This window comes from Hevea brasiliensis, chromosome 14 (assembly GCF_030052815.1).
Source record: "Hevea brasiliensis isolate MT/VB/25A 57/8 chromosome 14, ASM3005281v1, whole genome shotgun sequence".
Taxonomy (NCBI): Eukaryota; Viridiplantae; Streptophyta; class Magnoliopsida; order Malpighiales; family Euphorbiaceae; genus Hevea; species Hevea brasiliensis.
The window spans coordinates 76,243,210-76,261,349 of NC_079506.1; the positions used below are offsets into that span (position 1 = coordinate 76,243,210).

Genomic DNA, 18,140 nt, shown 5'->3' on the forward strand with positions numbered 1-18,140 from the left:
TTGGCGTTTACCATGCTTAAGCTGTCACCGCGACCCATGATGGTGTGGGCGGCTAGCTGGTGCATGTACCTCAAAGCAGGGCTGGTGATGCTGGAGGATTTGGACTTACTGGAGTTATAAACGTCGGTGTTTGGTGATATGGAACGCCAAAAATCCATGCTGTTGTAGATCATCCTATTTTGCCGGATCTCTTGGAATCCGACACTGTCAAAGCTGAAGATTGTGTTAAACTCATCCATGTTTAGCACCCTGTCGACACCAAGTAGTCGAAATTCGATCCTCCCCCTGTCTTTTCGATTTGTGGGCCATAAGGTGGCCTTAAAACTGCTAAGGAACTCTAGAGTGGTGTCCTGGTAGGCGAGAAATTAGAGTTGGGCGAATCTGGTCCACCCAATGCTATCGAGCAGCCCATCAATTTCCTTACGTAGGCCGAGTTGCTCCAACAACCTGAAATCCATATACTTGGTGGAGATAATCCTCCTGTTGTTAAGCCGCGCACATAAGTCTCGATGAGTGGAATCACAGAATGTCCAGGCGATAGAGAACTTGGGTTATGCTGGCTGTGGAAGTTGTGGTTGAGGTGCGAGTTGTGGTTAGGGTGCTGGTTGTGATTAGGGTTGAGGTGGTGGAGGTGGGGCTAGCCTTGTTCTTGGGCACTGGGGTGATGGCTAAGGAGGTGAGGATGCGGAGTCTCCTCCTTGCCTTGAGGAAGAGCCCATTCTTCTTACTGGCCTCTTAGCAGGTGCCATTGGTGATTGTGGGAGTAGAGAAGGCTAGGGTTTTATGAGGGAAGAGGAGATTTGAGAGGTTTTTAAGGAGAAGGAGGCTTAGAGAGGAAGAGTCTTTGAGTGGGAGGGAGTTTAAGAGTGTTAGGAGCATTTAAAGGGTCATTGTGACCCTTCGTTTTGCGCATTTCGTGCCCCAGGTATCACATCTGCGACATGATACACGGGACGTGTATCACTACACGGGTCTTGACCTACGGACCCGTGTAACCTTCTGTCTAGAATTTCCCTTTTCTGCCAAGTTACACGGCCCGTGTAAATTCGTTTGCGGACCCGTGTAACTTCCTGCCTAGAAGTTGCTTTGCTAGCTAAGTTACATGGCCTGTGTAAATGTGATTTGGGACCCATGTAACTTTTTGTCTCTCACAAACTTAAAATTTCTCTCTCCATTATTAAAGCACGCCTCGTGTGACATTACACAAGGTTAACCCGTATAAGTTGCTGGAGCTTGTGCAGGTGTGATTCCGGGGTTCTAGAAGGTTACATGGGGCGTGTAGAACTATATACACAGCCTGTGTAAAGTTCTGGCTTTCCAATTCTTTCTGTATGAAAATTTTATGCTAAGGTTTTCCTACCACTATGAATGAGATGAATGTAAAAGTTAGCAATAGAGTTACTTTCCCGGTTTTGTGCAGTTTCCTCTTGTGTGGTTTTAACTAGATGTCTCCTCTTTTCCCTTGACTTCAGTTCCTTGCTTTTGCAGAATTGTGAATTAGGGTACCTATGAAATAAAACATGAGTAAACAAAAAACAAGAATAAAGTAAGAACTAAAATAAAGGAAATTTAGAAATTTTGGGTTGCCTCCCAAAGAGTGCTTGTTTATAGTCATTAGCTCGACTTTGCCTTTGTTGTTCACGGTCTATTTGGAGGGTTGTCGAAGGTGTAGTTGGCTCCCTTCTCTATGGGTTCTCCCTGAAAATATGGCTTCAGCCTTTGCCCATTCACTTTGAATGCATCTGAGATTTTGCTCCAAATCTCTACAGCTCCATGCGGGAAGACTTGCATGACCTTAAAGGGCCAGGACCATCTTGACTTCAGCTTCCCTAGAAAAAGTTTTAACTATGAGTTGAAGAGCTGGACAAGGTCTCCTTCTTTTATTTCTTTTCTTGCTATGCGTCTGTCATGCCTTCTTTTGGTCTTGTCCTTGAAGATCATGGCATTCTCTTACGCATCCTGCCTGATTTCTTCCAACTCATTAAGCTGTAGGAGTCTTTTTTTACTAGCAGCTTTGAGTTCAAAAGTCAGGGTCTGAATTGCCCAGTAGGCTTGGTGTTCAAGTTCGATAGGGAGGTGGCATGGTTTCCCATAAACCAGCTGAAAGTGTGTTGTTCCAATTAGAGTTTTATATGCAGTGCGTTATGCCTACAATGCATTATCTAACTTCACAGACCAATCCTTCCTTGAGCAGTTTACTGTTTTCTCTAGGATATGTTTCAGCTCCCTATTTGAAATTTCTACTTGACCACTGGTTTGAGGATGATAAGGTGTGGCCACTTTGTGAGTCACTCCATACTTTTCCAATACTTTTTCAAATTGTTGGTTGTAGAAGTGACTTCCTCCATCACTGATTATTGCTCATGGTGTGCCAAATCTCGTGAAGATGTTCTTCTTAAGGAATTTTGTAACCACTCTGGCATTATTGGTTAGTGTGGCTATTGCTTCTACCCATTTTGACACATAATCAACAATAACTAGAATATACTTGTTTCCAAAAGAAGATGGGAATGGACCCATGAAGTTTATCCCCCACACATCAAATAGCTCTACTTCAAGTATACCATGCAGTGGCATTTCATTCCTTCTTGAGATGTTACCTGTTCTTTGGCATTGATCACAAGCTAGCATGAAGGATCTCACATCCTTAAATAGATTAGGCCAATAGAATCTCGCTTGCAAAACCTTGGCTGTTATCTTTGTGGTGCCAAAATGTCCTCCATATAGTGATGAATGGCAATGCTGAAGAATGCTCTCTATATCTTCCTCCGGTATGCATTGTCTTATCAACCCGTCATTACATTTCTTGTACAGTAGAGATTCTTCCCATGTATAGTATCGCACATCATGCAGGAATTTCTTCCTTTGCTGGTAAGACATATTGGGTGGCAAAACCCTGCATACAAGAAAATTCACAAAATCAGCATACCATGGGGCTTGGGATAAGGCTAATAGGTATTCATCTGAGAATGAGTCATCTATTGGCAGCTCTTCAGCTTCTTCTAAGTCCTCTTGTCTCAGCCTTGAAAGGTGATTAACTAGCACATTCTCGGTCCTCCTCTTGTCCTTGATTTCAAGGTCAAATTCCTGAAGGAGTAAGATCCATCGAATCAACCTTTGGTTGGCTTCCTTCTTGTTCAAAAGGTACCTAATAGCAGCATGGTCTGTGTACGAAGATAGGATCTAAATTTGTTAATTGCAAACACTACTGCTAGGAATTCCTTTTCTTTGGTAGCGTAGTTGATTTGCACATCATCAAGTGTTCTGCTGGCGTAGTAAATAGCATGGAGCTTTTTATCTTTCCTTTGTCCGAGTACCACTGCCATAGCATAGTCACTTGCATCACACATGATTTCAAATGGTAGCTCCCAATCAGGTGGTTGCATAATGGGTGCTGAGATTAAGGCCTCTTTTATCCTGTTGAAAGAAGCAAGGCAATTTTCATCAAAATCAAAGAAAACATCTTGACTTAATAAATTAGTAAGTGGCTTAGCTATTTTAGAGAAGTCTTTAATGAATCTTCTATAGAAGTCTGCATGTCCCAAAAAGCTTCGCACTCCTTTGATTGATGTTGGTGGTGGCATCTTTTCAATGATTTCAATTTTTGCCCTGTCAACTTCAATCCCTCTTTCTGATATCAGATGGCCAAGAACTATGCCCTCCCTTACCATGAAGTGACATTTTTCCTAATTCAGAACTAGGTTCGATTCTTCACATCTTTGCAACACTTTGGACAAGTTAGCTAGGCAATCATCAAAAGTAGTGCTATAGATAGAAAAATCATCCATAAAAACTTCCATGATATTTTAATATAATTAGCAAAAATAGCCATCATGCATCTTTGAAAAGTAGCAGGGGCATAACAAAGACCAAAAGGCATTCTTCTATATGCAAAGGTTCCATAGGGGCATGTGAATGTGGTCTTTCCCTGGTCTTCTAGGTGAATAAGAATTTGGAAAAATCCTGAATACCATCTAGATAACAAAAGTAGAAATATTTTACTAGCCTTTCCAGCATTTGGTCTATGAAAGGGAGAGGAAAATGGTCTTTTCTGGTGGCCTATAATCTATGCACATTCACCAACTAGTGACTACCCTAGTAGGGATCAGTTCATTGTTTTCACTTTGAATGACAGTTGTCCCACCTTTCTTAAGCACTATATGTACTGGACTAACCCATTTACTATCAGAAATTGGGTATATAATACCTGTATCTAATAGCTATAGGATTTCTTTCTTAACTACTTCTTTCATGTTTGGGTTAAGCCTTCTTTGGCGTTCAATGGTGGGTTTGCTGTTTTCCTCCATACGTATCCTATGCATGCAAATTAAAGGATTAATCCCTTTCAGGTCATCTATTTTATACCCTATAGCTTTGCTATGGGTCCTAAGCACTTTTAACAATTTTTTCTCCTCTATTTCAAATAGGCTAGCATTGATAATAACAGGATATTTAGAGTTTGAGTCCAAAAATGCATACCTTAGTGAGGAGGGGAGAGATTTAAGTTCTACCTGTTTAGTGTTGTCCTCCGGTTTGCTTTTGGGTTGCTCCCCCTTTACCTCCTCCACCTTGAAAGCTTGAGCTAAGTGTATGGATGGATTAGTTGCTAAAGATTGTGCATAGGCTACAATCTCTGTGTTCTCATTGTCTGCTGTGTGGCTGTGCACAATAAATGCTTTAAGAGGATCTTCAAGATGTGCTTTATAAAATTCCTCTTCAACTTGCTTATCAACTATATCAACCTTAAAGCATTCATCAGGTTCAAGTTTGTGCTTCATCGTGTTAAATAGGTTAAATTCTACCTTTTCATCTCCCACTTTGAGAGTTAACCGCCCATTTTTAACATCTATGATAGCTCCGGCGGTTGCCAAGAAAGGTCATTCCAAGATGATAGAAATTTGGACATTCTCCTCCATTTCTAAAACAATAAAATCAACTCGGATGAAGAATTTTTCCACTTTGATGGGGATGTTTTCTAGATTGCCCACAGGGTATTTGACGGATCGATCAGCTAGTTGCAGTGATGTTGTTATAGGTTTAAGCTCTCCTACCTCTAACTTTTGACATACTGATAAGGTCATTAGACTTACACTTGCTCTGAGATCACAGAGGGCCTTGTCTATCCTCATGTCACCTATAAGACAAGGTACGGGGAAGCTTTTTGGATTTTTTAGCTTTGGCGGTAGTTTGTTTTGCATTATGGCACTGCATTCTCTGTAAGAGCAACAGTCTCATATCTTCCAGCTTTCTTTTATTTGAAAGAATCTCTTTAAGGAGCTTAGTATAGGATGACATCTGAGAAAGTGCTTCTGTAAAAGGAATGTTAATGTAGAGCTTTTTCAAAACTTCTAGAAACTTTCCAAACTGCTTGTCCAATTTGGCTTTCTGGAATCTCTGAAGAAAAGGTAGAGGAGGCTGATATGGCCCTGGTAGTTTCTTCTTCTTCTTTGCTTCCTTTTCTTGGTCCTTTTTGGCTTCTTCCTCTCGCTCCTCTGTTTGGTTTTTAGATTTATCAGGGGTTTTCTAGGTTGATTCTTCCTTTGACTATTCTAAAACTCTTCCACTCCTCAATGTAATTGCCTTACAATGCTCCTTTGGGTTCATCTCCGGTTGAGTAGGTAGCTTACCAGTAGTCTTGATTGAAGAAGCTGCCTGCTGAGCAATTTTATTTTCAAGCATTTTATTGTGGGTGGAAAGTTGGTCCATTCTAGAAGCTAGCTGCTTGATCATTTCATTATGCTGTTGTTGGGCTACTAGGAAGCCCTCCATCATGGATTCCATAGTTAATTTCAGTTTAGGCTGTTGAGCTTGAGGTGGTGGTCGTGCAAAGTTTTGTCCTTTATTATGAAATCTAGGAGGTGCTGGTGGTCTGTACCCTTGCTGCTTATTCATGGGCTGATTCTGTGAGTTGGACCATGAGAAATTGGGGTGGTTCCTCCATCCAGGGTTGTAAGTATTTGAATATGGGTTGTTGAGCTACCTCTGGTTGAAGTTTCCTCCATTATGTACATAGTTCATGTGACACCCCTTATCCGTGTGCAGTATACCCAAATAAGTAATGCCACACGGTGTACCGGCACACTCTAATATACCTTAATTAATTTATATCATGCTTTTGAATATAATTTATGAAATATAATTTATTCAAGCCATTTATCAAAATTATTATTTATTTGAGGTTCTGAAAATTTTAAAGAAAATCCGTGATCAAGTAAAAATGGAGAAAACAGTTCTTCGGAACCTGTTAAAAACACTTCCAATATTTATATTCAATCATCTCAAACTCCAATATCCAAAATCTCAATAATATTTCTCAATTTTAGTTCTCAATAGCCTTTTCATTTCTCAAACATCCATTTCTCATAATACTCATATACAAACAATAAATAAATGCTCAAATTTTGCATTCATAGTCATAACTTTCATTATTTACATGAACGTCAGAATACATTACATAAGTTCAAATACATATGAGAAAGTAAAATTAGCTACAAAATATCAAAATGACACCTAGTGTCCTACCAATGCACTGCAGAAGTTGAGGTGACACGGACACTGTGCAGAACTGCAGGATGGACTCACCCAGTCTGTGGTCTACTAGGCTCACGATCTGTATCTCTAGTACCTACGCGTGGCAAAAGCAACGCGCTAAGCAATAATGCTTAGTGGTGCAATAATATAATAAAAGCAAATAGCAGAAAGTAAGTATGTATAGAGTGTGTATGCTTTCTTTGTTTGGTATTGGTATATCCATTATTTATCCATTATTTCATTAACTTTGTTCACTTTTATTCATTTGGTTGCCCAAGTAACCTACACTAGACGACTGGACTGGATAACGGGTAAACTAACGGGTAAACTGGCACTGGGTATCTAGTACCTCGGGCCGTCACACCATCGGTCACATATGCATCTCCCGGTGTGCAACAGAACAGCTACTAAGCTGTAAATAATCTCAGGCACAAGGCCAAGTCTCAATACAAAGTCAGAATGGCTAAAAGCCATGAAATCACAGAATGGCAAATTGCCATGTGCAGTACTGCTAACTGAACCCTATTGGCATGCCAAACTATCCAAACCAATCTTGTTAGGTATACTAGGGCATTTGAAACTTTTACATTCTTCAATTTGTGAATTTCAAGTTTTGGTGTCACTATTCACCTCTTTGGTCAACAAAAATGTTGACTTTTGGATAGAAAATATGTACATTGACTTTGGCACTCCCAACATACCACATTTTACATTTAAAACTTGTTAGAATTGGTCACCATTACCATTTCTAACTTAAAACCAAGAGGGCAGAAAATTTCAGTTTTTGAAGCATATGTTTACTGTTCCATTAAGCACTGTTGCAGTGAGAATTTGAAGAAATGACAAACATGAAAGTTGTTCCTTATTTTGTCTAGTTGAATTTCCTTTTTTGAATCACTCCATTTGGAGTTTTGTAGCTCCAGATATGGTCCAAAAACCACAGCTGGCCGGATTGCCAATCTGCAGAATTGACCATATCTACAGTAACATGAACAGTGATTGCCACTGCCATTTGGGTTAGGTTCTAGCCATAATTTGGGGTAGGTTTCTTCATGAAAGTTGTTTTTCTATGTCTTAAATTGTTGCTGTAAAAATTTCAGGTCAATTGACCAAATCTACAGTGAGTTATGGCCAAATGAACAGTTACTGTTCATTTGGTCATTCTGCAGAATCAGTTGCAGGGTATCCGGATTGGGGCCAAGTTTTGGTCCTCTTGCTTTGGTCTTTTGGGCATGGTTTCTTCAGTAAAAATGTGCCATTATAAGCCTAGTTTCATGTCCAATTGGCCAAACACCAATTGGACTAACACAGCCAAAGTTATGGCTGTGTAATTAGACTGAAATTTCAGTCCATTGCTGCTGTCCCTAGGCAGCATAGTCATTCACTTTACCATGCTATTTTTCAGTCCATATTATGGTCAAGTCTCCTCAAATGGTCACTAATTGACCATTAGAATATTCTTTAACAATTGCATAAACCAAGTTCACATTTTACTCCCAAAACCCTAGTTCAAAGTCATGATTTATACAATTTACCTTAGTTAGCTACTAATTCACTATTCTTATATTTATAAACTTCAAACATGGTTTCTAGTTCACTCAAAGCTCATAAAAAACACTCATTCCTATTCCTTCAATAGGGCAGCCGGAATTTATGTACACATACACATGAGTTTTGTTCATTTAAATTACATTTTCTTACTAAATTCAAGTTCCCATTCATGAAATTAAAGAGTTTTAGGTATATAGTGCACTAACCTTGAATAGGGCAGATTTTTCCCAACTCTAAACTTCACTTTCCTTCACTTTCTAGGCTGCCAAAAGGTTGTTTAAGGTGTGGGGTAAAATTTTAATGAAGAGAGGTTAGGGTTTTGTGGTGAAACAAAGTAGAAATCAAGCTTGAGAAGTGAGGTTTAATGGAGGTTGAGAGAGGGAAAGAGAGGCTGCCGTTTGATGAAGGAAGAAGAACAGAATTTTTGTTTCAATTTTGCCTCATTTTCCCTTTTTAATGAAATTGCTTGATTGTCATTGGTGGAGAGAAAGTTTAATGACATCATGTGATGTCAAAAGTCCCATTTTTTTCATTTTTCTTTTCTTTTCTTTTCTACTTGATTTCAATTCAATTTTTAGTAATGTTTATTCATATTTTATGTCATATTAATTATTTAATCAACTGGACAAGTCGGCCAAAAATCACCTCTAAAGGCGAAATGACCAAAATGCCCTCCGTTTGGCTTAACGGGTCAAAATTGTCTGTACCGATTGAAAAATTTTTCTAAATATTTCCTTGGCATTCTAATGCCATAGGAACCCCAATGACCCTTCTCTGGAGTCCCAAAAATTATTTTATAATTTTTCCCCCGGGTCTAGGGCTCCTCGTTGCGAGAACCGCAACTTCCCTCTGGTTACCCATCGCTAGGGCACCGGCTCGTTTAACTTGGTTGTATTTTATTTCTAAAATTTTTACTAAATTTTTCTTATTAATATTTGAGTTGGTTTTGGTCCCTCACTTAAGTTTAAATATTTTTCCGGACGTTCTAGCTGTCCGAACCGACACCGGTCACCGGAACAGTAGAATGTACGGAGTTGCTACCGGGAGGGTGTTACAACTCTTCCCCTCTAATTTAAATTTCGTCCTCGAAATTTACCTGATGCAAACAGTTGAGGGAACTGTTGTCTCATCGTCTCTTCACTTTCCCAAGTTGCCTCCTCAGTGTTGTGGTGCCTCCAAAGCACTTTCACCAATGGAATCTGCTTGTTCCTCAATTCTTTTACTTCCCGAGCCAGGATCCGTAGAGGTTCTTCTTCATATGTCAAATCCGGCTGTATTTCAATTTTTTCCCTGGAGATGACATGTGAAGGATCTGAGCGGTATCTTCTGAGCATGGACACGTGGAACACATTGTGGATCTTGTCCACTCCGTCGTAAAGCTAGCCTATAGGCCACTGGACCCACACGTTCAATGACTTCATATGGGCCAATGAACCTAGGGCTCAACTTACCTTTTCTTCCAAACCTCAACACTTTCTTCCATGGTGACACCTTGAGGAACACTTTGTCACCAACCACATATTCTATTTCTTTTCTCTTCAAGTCGGCATAGGATTTCTGTCTGTCTGAGGCAACCTTGAGATTGGCTTTGATTAGTTTTACCTTTTCCTCAGTCTGTTTCACTGTGTCCGCCCCACCAGATTTGTTCGCCAATTCAGTCCAAAGACACTGGAGTTCTACATTTTCTCCCATACAGTGCTTCATATGGGGCCATTTGAATGCTAGCTTGGTAGCTATTGTTGTATGCAAACTCTGCCAGTGGGAGGTATCTATCCCAACTTCCCTCAAACTCAATGACACAACTCCTCAGCATATCCTCAAGGACCTGACATATATTTCATGTTATTGTTATAATTTCAATTCAATATTTGTATCAATTTCATTGGTTTCAATTATTTACCTGGATTACTCTTTCAGATTGCCCATCCGTCTGAGGATGGAAAGCTGTGCTGAAATGGAGTTGTGTACCCAAGGATTCATGCAACTTCTTCCAAAATCTCGATGTAAACCTTGGGTCTCGATCAGATATGATGGAAAGTGGAATTCCATGCAGTCTAACTATCTCACTGATATACAATTCTGCTAACTTCTCCAGTGAGTAGTCAGTCCTAATTGGCAGGAAGTGTACTGACTTCGTCAATCTATCCACTATCACCCATACTGCATCATGTTTCTTCCGGGTGAGAGGCAGACCACTCACAAAATCCATGGTGACCGGATCCCATTTCCATTCAGGTATGCGTATAGGCTGTAGCAAACCTGATGGAACTTGATGTTCTGCCTTGACTTGCTGACATGTCAAGCATTTAGTCACATAGTCAGCTATGTCCTTCTTCATACCAGGCCACCAATACTGAAGCTTCAGATCATGATACATCTTTGTACTTCCTGGGTGCATAGCATACACACTGGTGTGTGCCTCTTTTAGAATACTGGTCTTTAATTCCCCATCATCTGGTACACACAGTCTTCCTTTGTAGTACAGGCACCCATCTGCTTTCACCCCATAGTCAGTTGCTTTTCCCTCTGAGATCTTGCTCATAATAGCCATTAACTTTTCATCTGCCTTTTGCCAATCTAAAATCTGCTGTAGCAGGTTTGGCCTCACTTGCAACTCAGCCAAAATAGCTCCATCTCGAACCAAGGATAGACGGGCATTCAATGATCTCAAAGCTGTCATGGATTTTCTGCTCAAAGCATCAGCAACTACATTTGCCTTCCCAGGATGGTAGTCAATTACACTGTCATAATCCTTCAGGAACTCAATCCATCGCCTCTGTCTAAGGTTGAGCTCCTTCTGGGTTGGCAAATATTTCAGGCTTTTGTGGTATGTGTAAATGTAGCACTTTTCACCATACAAGTAGTGCCTCCATATCTTCAGTGCGAAGATAATTGCTGCAAGCTCTAAATCATGGGTAGGGTAATTCTGTTCATGTGGCCTTAGCTGCCTGGAAGCATAAGCGACCACCTTCCCCTCTTGCATCAATACACACCCTAGCCCATTATGTGAGGCATCACTGTAGACCACAAAGTCCTTTCCTGACACCGGCCGTGTTAACACCGGTGCCTCTCACAACATAGCCTTCAACTTCTCAAAACTGGTCCGACACTTGTCATTCCAACAAATCGACATTCTTGTGTAACAACTTGGTCATTGGAGCAATATTAGGGAAAATCCTTCACAAATCTCCTGTAATACCCAAACTAGCCCCAAGAAACTTCGACTCGCTTGTGTTTCTGGGAGGCTTCCATTCCATCACTGCTTCTATTTTCTTGGGATCCACCCTAATCCCATCAGTTGACACTATGTGTCCAAGGAATGCAATCTCATTCAACCAAAAGTCACATTTGGACAACTTAGCATACAGCTTCTTTTCTCTCAGGGTTTGCAGAACAATCCTCAAATGCTCATCATGTTCTTCCCTGGTCTTGGAATACACCAAAATATCATCAATAAAGACAACTACGAACCGATCTAGGTATGGATGGAAGATACGGTTCATAAGGTCTATGAATGCCGCTTGTGCATTTGTTAGGCCAAAGGGCATTACTAGGAACTCATAATGCCCATATCGGGTCCTGAATGCAGTCTTTGGCACATCTGCATCCTTCACCCTCAACTGATGATACCCTGATCTGAGATCAATCTTAGAAAATACTCCTGCTCCCTTCAACTGATCAAACAGATCATCAATTCTAGGTAACGGATATTTGTTCTTCACAGTCACTTTATTCAACTGCTGGTAATCAATGCAAAGCCTCAATGTCCCATCCTTCTTTTTCACAAACAAAGACTGGGCTCCCATGGTGACACATCAAGCGTATGAACCCCTTATCAAGCAACTCGTGAAACTGAGTTTTCAACTCGCTCAGTTCAGTGGGTTCCATCCTATAAGGAGCTATGTAAATGGGTGTCAGATCTACAGTTGTCTCAATAGCAAATTCGACTTCCCTTTCTGGTGGCAAACCAGGCAATTCTTTAGGAAATACCTCTGGGAAGTCTCTTACTGTGGGTATATTACTCAGGTTTGGCTTAGCCTGCCTAGTATCCACCACATGTGCTAGGTAGGCTTCACAGCCTTTTCTCATCATTCTTCTTGCAACAGTGGCTGAGATGACATTGGACAAGAAATCTGTCCTTTCACCCACAACTGTGATCTCATTACCCTCAGGGGTTTTCAAAGAAATTCTCTTCAATTTGCAATCAACTATTGCCTGATGGCGTGATAACCAGTCCATTCCCAAAATCACGTCAAATTCATGAAAAGGCAACTCAATCAAGTCTGCCAAGAATTCATACCCCTGAATCCTTAACGGGCAACCCTTGTATACTTTGTTCACTACCACAATGTGGCCCAATGGATTAGTGACCAGAATGTCTTGGTCACTCTCCCCTACCAGTATCCCCCTTTCTACGGGTAGGTTGATGCAGATGTATGAGTGAGTAGATCCTGGATCTACCAATGCATGCACAGGTGTAGTGTAGAGGAAGAACGTACCCCTGATGACGTCCAGGGCATCTTGCTCCTCCTGAGCTCTAATAGCATAAGCCCTTGCTGGTGGTCTACTGTCAGGCCTCTCTGCTGGCTCAGATGCAAGCCTCTGTGATGGTCCAACAGCCTCAGATTTACCAGATTTTCTACCTCTCTGTGGTGCAGAGCGTGTCCATGCGCTTGTGTTGGAGCAACATGTAGTTCTGCGTGGACAGTTCCTTAACTGATGCTCTGTTGACCCACACCTCAAGCAGGCACCAGTCACTCTCCAACACTCCCTCTTGTGCCACTTCAGGCAGTGTGGACATGCGAGGTTGCCGGGCTGGTCCTCAACCCCATCCTCGAGAGCGCCCACCGATGGTGTGGACTGACGTCTCCTAGGGGTGAATCGTGGCTGGGCCCCGAGATCGACTCGACCACGTGGATCGAGCCGAACTCGTGCAGAGGACCCTTGAACTTTTTCCTAAATGCAGAGCCGAACTAGACCGACTGGGCCCTCTTCTTTGTCTTTCCCTTCTAGTCTGCTCACTGATTCTTACTTTTTCAACCTTTATTGCAGCTTCCACTAACTTGGTAAATTCTGTGATTCCCAAGGCTTTGAGCTGGATCTTGATGTTGTCATTTAGTCCCTCTTCAAATCTCTTGCACCTTTCAGCTTCATTAGGGACTATCTCCCTTCCATAACGGCTCAATCTTACGAATTTCTTCTCATATTCGGCCACCGATACTGCCTCGCCTCGAGTTAATAAACTCTCTTCTTCTCTCTTCCGTATACAAGACCCACATATTTCTTCTTGAATTCGGAGAGAAAGAAGTCCCAAGTTACTGACTTCCGATCGCACTTCATCGACACGGTGTCCCACCACTCATATGCATCGTCTTGCAAAGAAAGATATGGCGACTTCCGTGTTTTGCTCGAGTGCGGTGGAGTTGTTTTAGGACTCTGCCTGCCTGCTCAACCAATTTCTACCGCAACAGAGTCATCTTCTCTCTTGCCATAGAAATCCACTGCCCCAAACTTTCTTAGCCTTTCCAGGTGTGATTTCTATTGTGGAGCTGGTGGTGGTGGTGGTGGTGCTGGCATTACCCCAGCCATTTGTCTAAAGAAGTCGGCCATTTGTTGGAACATGGCCTGTGGAGGCTGAGCAGGCTCTGCTTGAGCTGGCAGAGCAGATTCTCTCATACCCCAGCCTCACTGCCGCAGTGGAGCATGACTCTCCACTTCCTCCTCGATCGCTTCTCGAGATGAAGGGTCCATATCCTATTCAAAATAAGAAAGATAAACAGATCTGCATTAGTGTCACCTCGACTCTTACAAATGCAATGCATGGTATGGACTCAATCTAGGCCCAGAAACGCCTAAACCGTGCTCTGATACCACTAAATGTGACACCCCTTACCCGTGTACAGTATACCCGAATAAGTAATGCCACACGGTGTACCGGCACACTCTAATATACCTTAATTAATTTATATCATGCTTTTGAATATAATTTAAGAAATATAATTTATTCAAGCCATTTATCAAAATTATTATTTATTTGAGGTTCCGAAAATTTTAAAGAAAATCCGACAGAGTACTGGCTAAAAATGGAGAAAACAGTTCTTCGGAACCTGTTAAAAACACTTCCAATATTTATATTCAATCATCTCAAACTCCAATATCCAAAATCTTAACAATATTTCTCAATTTCAGTTCTCAATAGCCTTTTCATTTCTCAAACATCCATTTCTCATAATACTCATATACAAACAATAAATAAATGCTCAAATTTTGCATTCATAGTCATAACTTTCATTATTTACATGAACGTCAGAATACATTACATAAGTTCAAATACATATGAGAAAGTAAAATTAGCTACAAAATATCAAAATGACACCTAGTGTCCTACCAATGCACTGCAGAAGTTGAGGTGACACGGACACTGTGCAGAACTGCAGGATGGACTCACCCAGTCTGTGGTCTACTGGGCTCACGATCTGTATCTCCAGTACCTACACGTGGCAAAAGCAACGCGCTAAGCAATAATGCTTAGTGGTGCAATAATATAATAAAAGCAAATAGCAGAAAGTAAGTATGTATAGAGTGTGTATGCTTTCTTTGTTTGGTATTGGTATATCCATTATTTATCCATTATTTCATTAACTTTGTTCACTTTTATTCATTTGGTTGCCCAAGTAACCTACACTGGACGACTGGACTGGATAACGGGTAAACTGGCACTGGGTATCTAGTACCTCGGGCCGTCACACCATCGGTCACATATGCATCTCCAGGCAAATGTAACGCCTACCAAGTCAGAATAATCTCAGGCACAAGGCCAAGTCTCAATACAAAGTCAGAATGGCTAAAAGCCATGAAATCACAGAATGGAAAATTGCCATGTGCAGTACTGCTAACTGAACCCTATTGGCATGCCAAACTATCCAAACCAATCTTGTTAGGTATACTAGGGCATTTGAAACTTTTACATTCTTCAATTTGTGAATTTCAAGTTTTGGTGTCACTATTCACCTCTTTGGTCAACAAAAATGTTGACTTTTGGATAGAAAATATGTACATTGACTTTGGCACTCCCAACATACCACATTTTACATTTAAAACTTGTTAGAATTGGTCACCATTACCATTTCTAACTTAAAACCAAGAGGGCAGAAAATTTCAGTTTTTGAAGCATATGTTTACTGTTCCATTAAGCACTATTGCAGTGAGAATTTGAAGAAATGACAAACATGAAAGTTGTTCCTTATTTTGTCTAGTTGAATTTCCTTTTTTGAATCACTCCATTTGGAGTTTTGTAGCTCCAGATATGATCCAAAAACCACAGCTGGCCGGATTGCCAATCTGCAGAATTGACCATATCTACAGTAACATGAACAGTGATTGCCACTGCCATTTGGGTTAGGTTCTGGCCATAATTTGGGGTAGGTTTCTTCATGAAAGTTGTTTTTCTATGTCTTAACTTGTTTCTGTAAAAATTTCAGGTCAATTGACCAAATCTACAGTGAGTTATGGCCAAATGAACAGTTACTGTTCATTTGGTCATTCTGCAGAATCAGTTGCAGGGTATCCGGATTGGGGCCAAGTTTTGGTCCTCTTGCTTTGGTCTTTTGGGCATGGTTTCTTCAGCAAAAATGTGCCATTATAAGCCTAGTTTCATGTCCAATTGGCCAAACACCAATTGGACTAACACAGCCAAAGTTATGGCTGTGTAATTGGACTGAAATTTCAGTCCATTGCTGCTGTCCCTAGGCAGCATAGTCATTCACTTTACCATGCTATTTTTCAGTCCATATTATGGTCAAGTCTCCTCAAATGGTCACTAATTGACCATTAGAATATTCTTTAACAATTGCATAAACCAAGTTCACATTTTACTCCCAAAACCCTAGTTCAAAGTCATGATTTATACAATTTACCTTAGTTAGCTACTAATTCACTATTCTTATATTTATAAATTTCAAACATGGTTTCTAGTTCACTCAAAGCTCATCAAAAACACTCATTCCTATTCCTTCAATAGGGCAGCCGGAATTTATGTACACATACACATGAGTTTTGTTCATTTAAATTACATTTTCTTACTAAATTCAAGTTCCCATTCATGAAATTAAAGAGTTTTAGGTATATAGTGCACTAACCTTGAATAGGACAGATTTTTCCCAACTCTAAACTTCACTTTCCTTCACTTTCTAGGCTGCCAAAAGGTTGTTTAAGGTGTGGGGTAAAATTTTAATGAAGAGAGGTTAGGGTTTTGTGGTGAAACAAAGTAGAAATCAAGCTTGAGAAGTGAGGTTTAATGGAGGTTGAGAGAGGGAGAGAGAGGCTGCCGTTTGATGAAGGAAGAAGAACAGAATTTTTGTTTCAATTTTGCCTCATTTTCCCTTTTTAATGAAATTGCTTGATTGTTATTGGTGGAGAGAAAGTTTAATGACATCATGTGATGTCAAAAGTCCCATTTTTTTCATTTTTCTTTTCTTTTCTTTTCTACTTGATTTCAATTCAATTTTTAGTAATGTTTATTCATATTTTATGTCATATTAATTATTTAATCAACTGGACAAGTCGGCCAAAAATCACCTCTGAAGGCGAAATGACCAAAATGCCCTCTGTTTGGCTTAACGGGTCAAAATTGTCTGTACCGATTGAAAAATTTTTCTAAATATTTCCTTGGCATTCTAATGCCATAGGAACCCCAATGACCCTTCTCTGGAGTCCCAAAAATTATTTTATAAATTTTCCCCTGTCTAGGGCTCGCTATGCGAACCGCAACTTCCCTCTGGTTACCCATCGCTAGGGCACCGGCTCGTTTAACTTGGTTGTATTTTATTTCTAAAATTTTTACTAAATTTTTCTTATTAATATTTGAGTTGGTTTTGGTCCCTCACTTAAGTTTAAATATTTTTCCGGACGTTCTAGCTGTCCGGACCGACACCGGTCACCGGAACAGTAGAATGTACGGAGTTGCTACCGGGAGGGTGTTACAGTTCATTTGTTCTGTGGACGATTGAAGCTGTTACATTCCAAAGTCATATATCCTCCGCCATAGCTATCGCAGTGTTGGTTGCTTATTCCAACTGCGTTGGCTTGCATTATGTCAAGCCTTTTCGTGAGCTGGTCAAACTGAGCATTTATCATACTTAGGGCATCCACTTCGGGGATCCCTGCTGTCCTCCTTATATTTTCCCTTTCATTTAACCACTCATAGTTGTGATATGTGACCCTCTCTAGAAGTTTAAGTGCTTGTGTTACCATTTTCTCCATTAAGTCACCTTCTGTAGCTGAATCTACTGTGCTCCTTGTAGAGGGCAATAACCTATTGTAGAAATTCTGAACTAGGAGCCAATCCTCTATACCATGGTGTGGACATTCCCTCTACAGGTCTTTAAACCTCTCCCATGCATCATAAAGTGATTCACCTTCCTTTTGTCTGAAGGTGTTGAGTTCAACTCTCAACTTTGCAGTCTTCACAGGTGGAAAATACCTTGCTGGAAAAGCTTGTGAGAGGTCTTCCCAAGTGGTGAATGTTCTAACTGATTGAGAAAGTAACCACTTCCTTGCTCTTTCTCGAAGGGAGAATGGAAATGCTCTGAGTCTTATAGCTTGATTAGAAACTCCATTCATCTTGAATGTGTCACATAGGGCAAGAAAGAACTAGAGGTGGTAATGTGGATCTTCTGTTAGTGAACCCCCAAACTGGGTTTGTTGAATCATCTGGAGCCATGCCGATTTTAATTCAAAATTGTTGGCTTCCATTGCGGGTCTCGTAACACTGGGCTAGAATCCTTGTATAGATGGAGCTCTGTAGTCTCTCAAGAGTCTTGGCCTATTGTTGTTGGCAACCATGATTGGAGTTTCTAGATTTCCTTGATCTTGTTCTTGGTGTCTCCTTTCTCTCCTGATGGCTGTTAGAGTTCTATCTATCTCGGGATCCAAGTCTAAAACTTCCTTCTCTAGCTTTGTTCTAATCATGCACCAAACCAAATACCTGAGAGAAAATAAAAGAATTAATTAAGTAAATTTAAATAATAATAATAAATGCCTAAATTAGCTAAAGTGCC

At 40.6% G+C, this 18,140-nt stretch overlaps 1 non-coding gene across 1 annotated transcript; it reads left to right on the top strand.

The window, feature by feature from the left end:
* Nucleotides 1-17,431: 17,431 nt before the first annotated feature.
* On the top strand, nt 17,432-17,538 carry LOC131173555 (small nucleolar RNA R71). The gene has a single exon (XR_009143871.1). It is a non-coding gene; the product is annotated as a small nucleolar RNA R71 (small nucleolar RNA).
* The last annotated feature ends 602 nt before the right edge of the window (nt 17,539-18,140 follow it).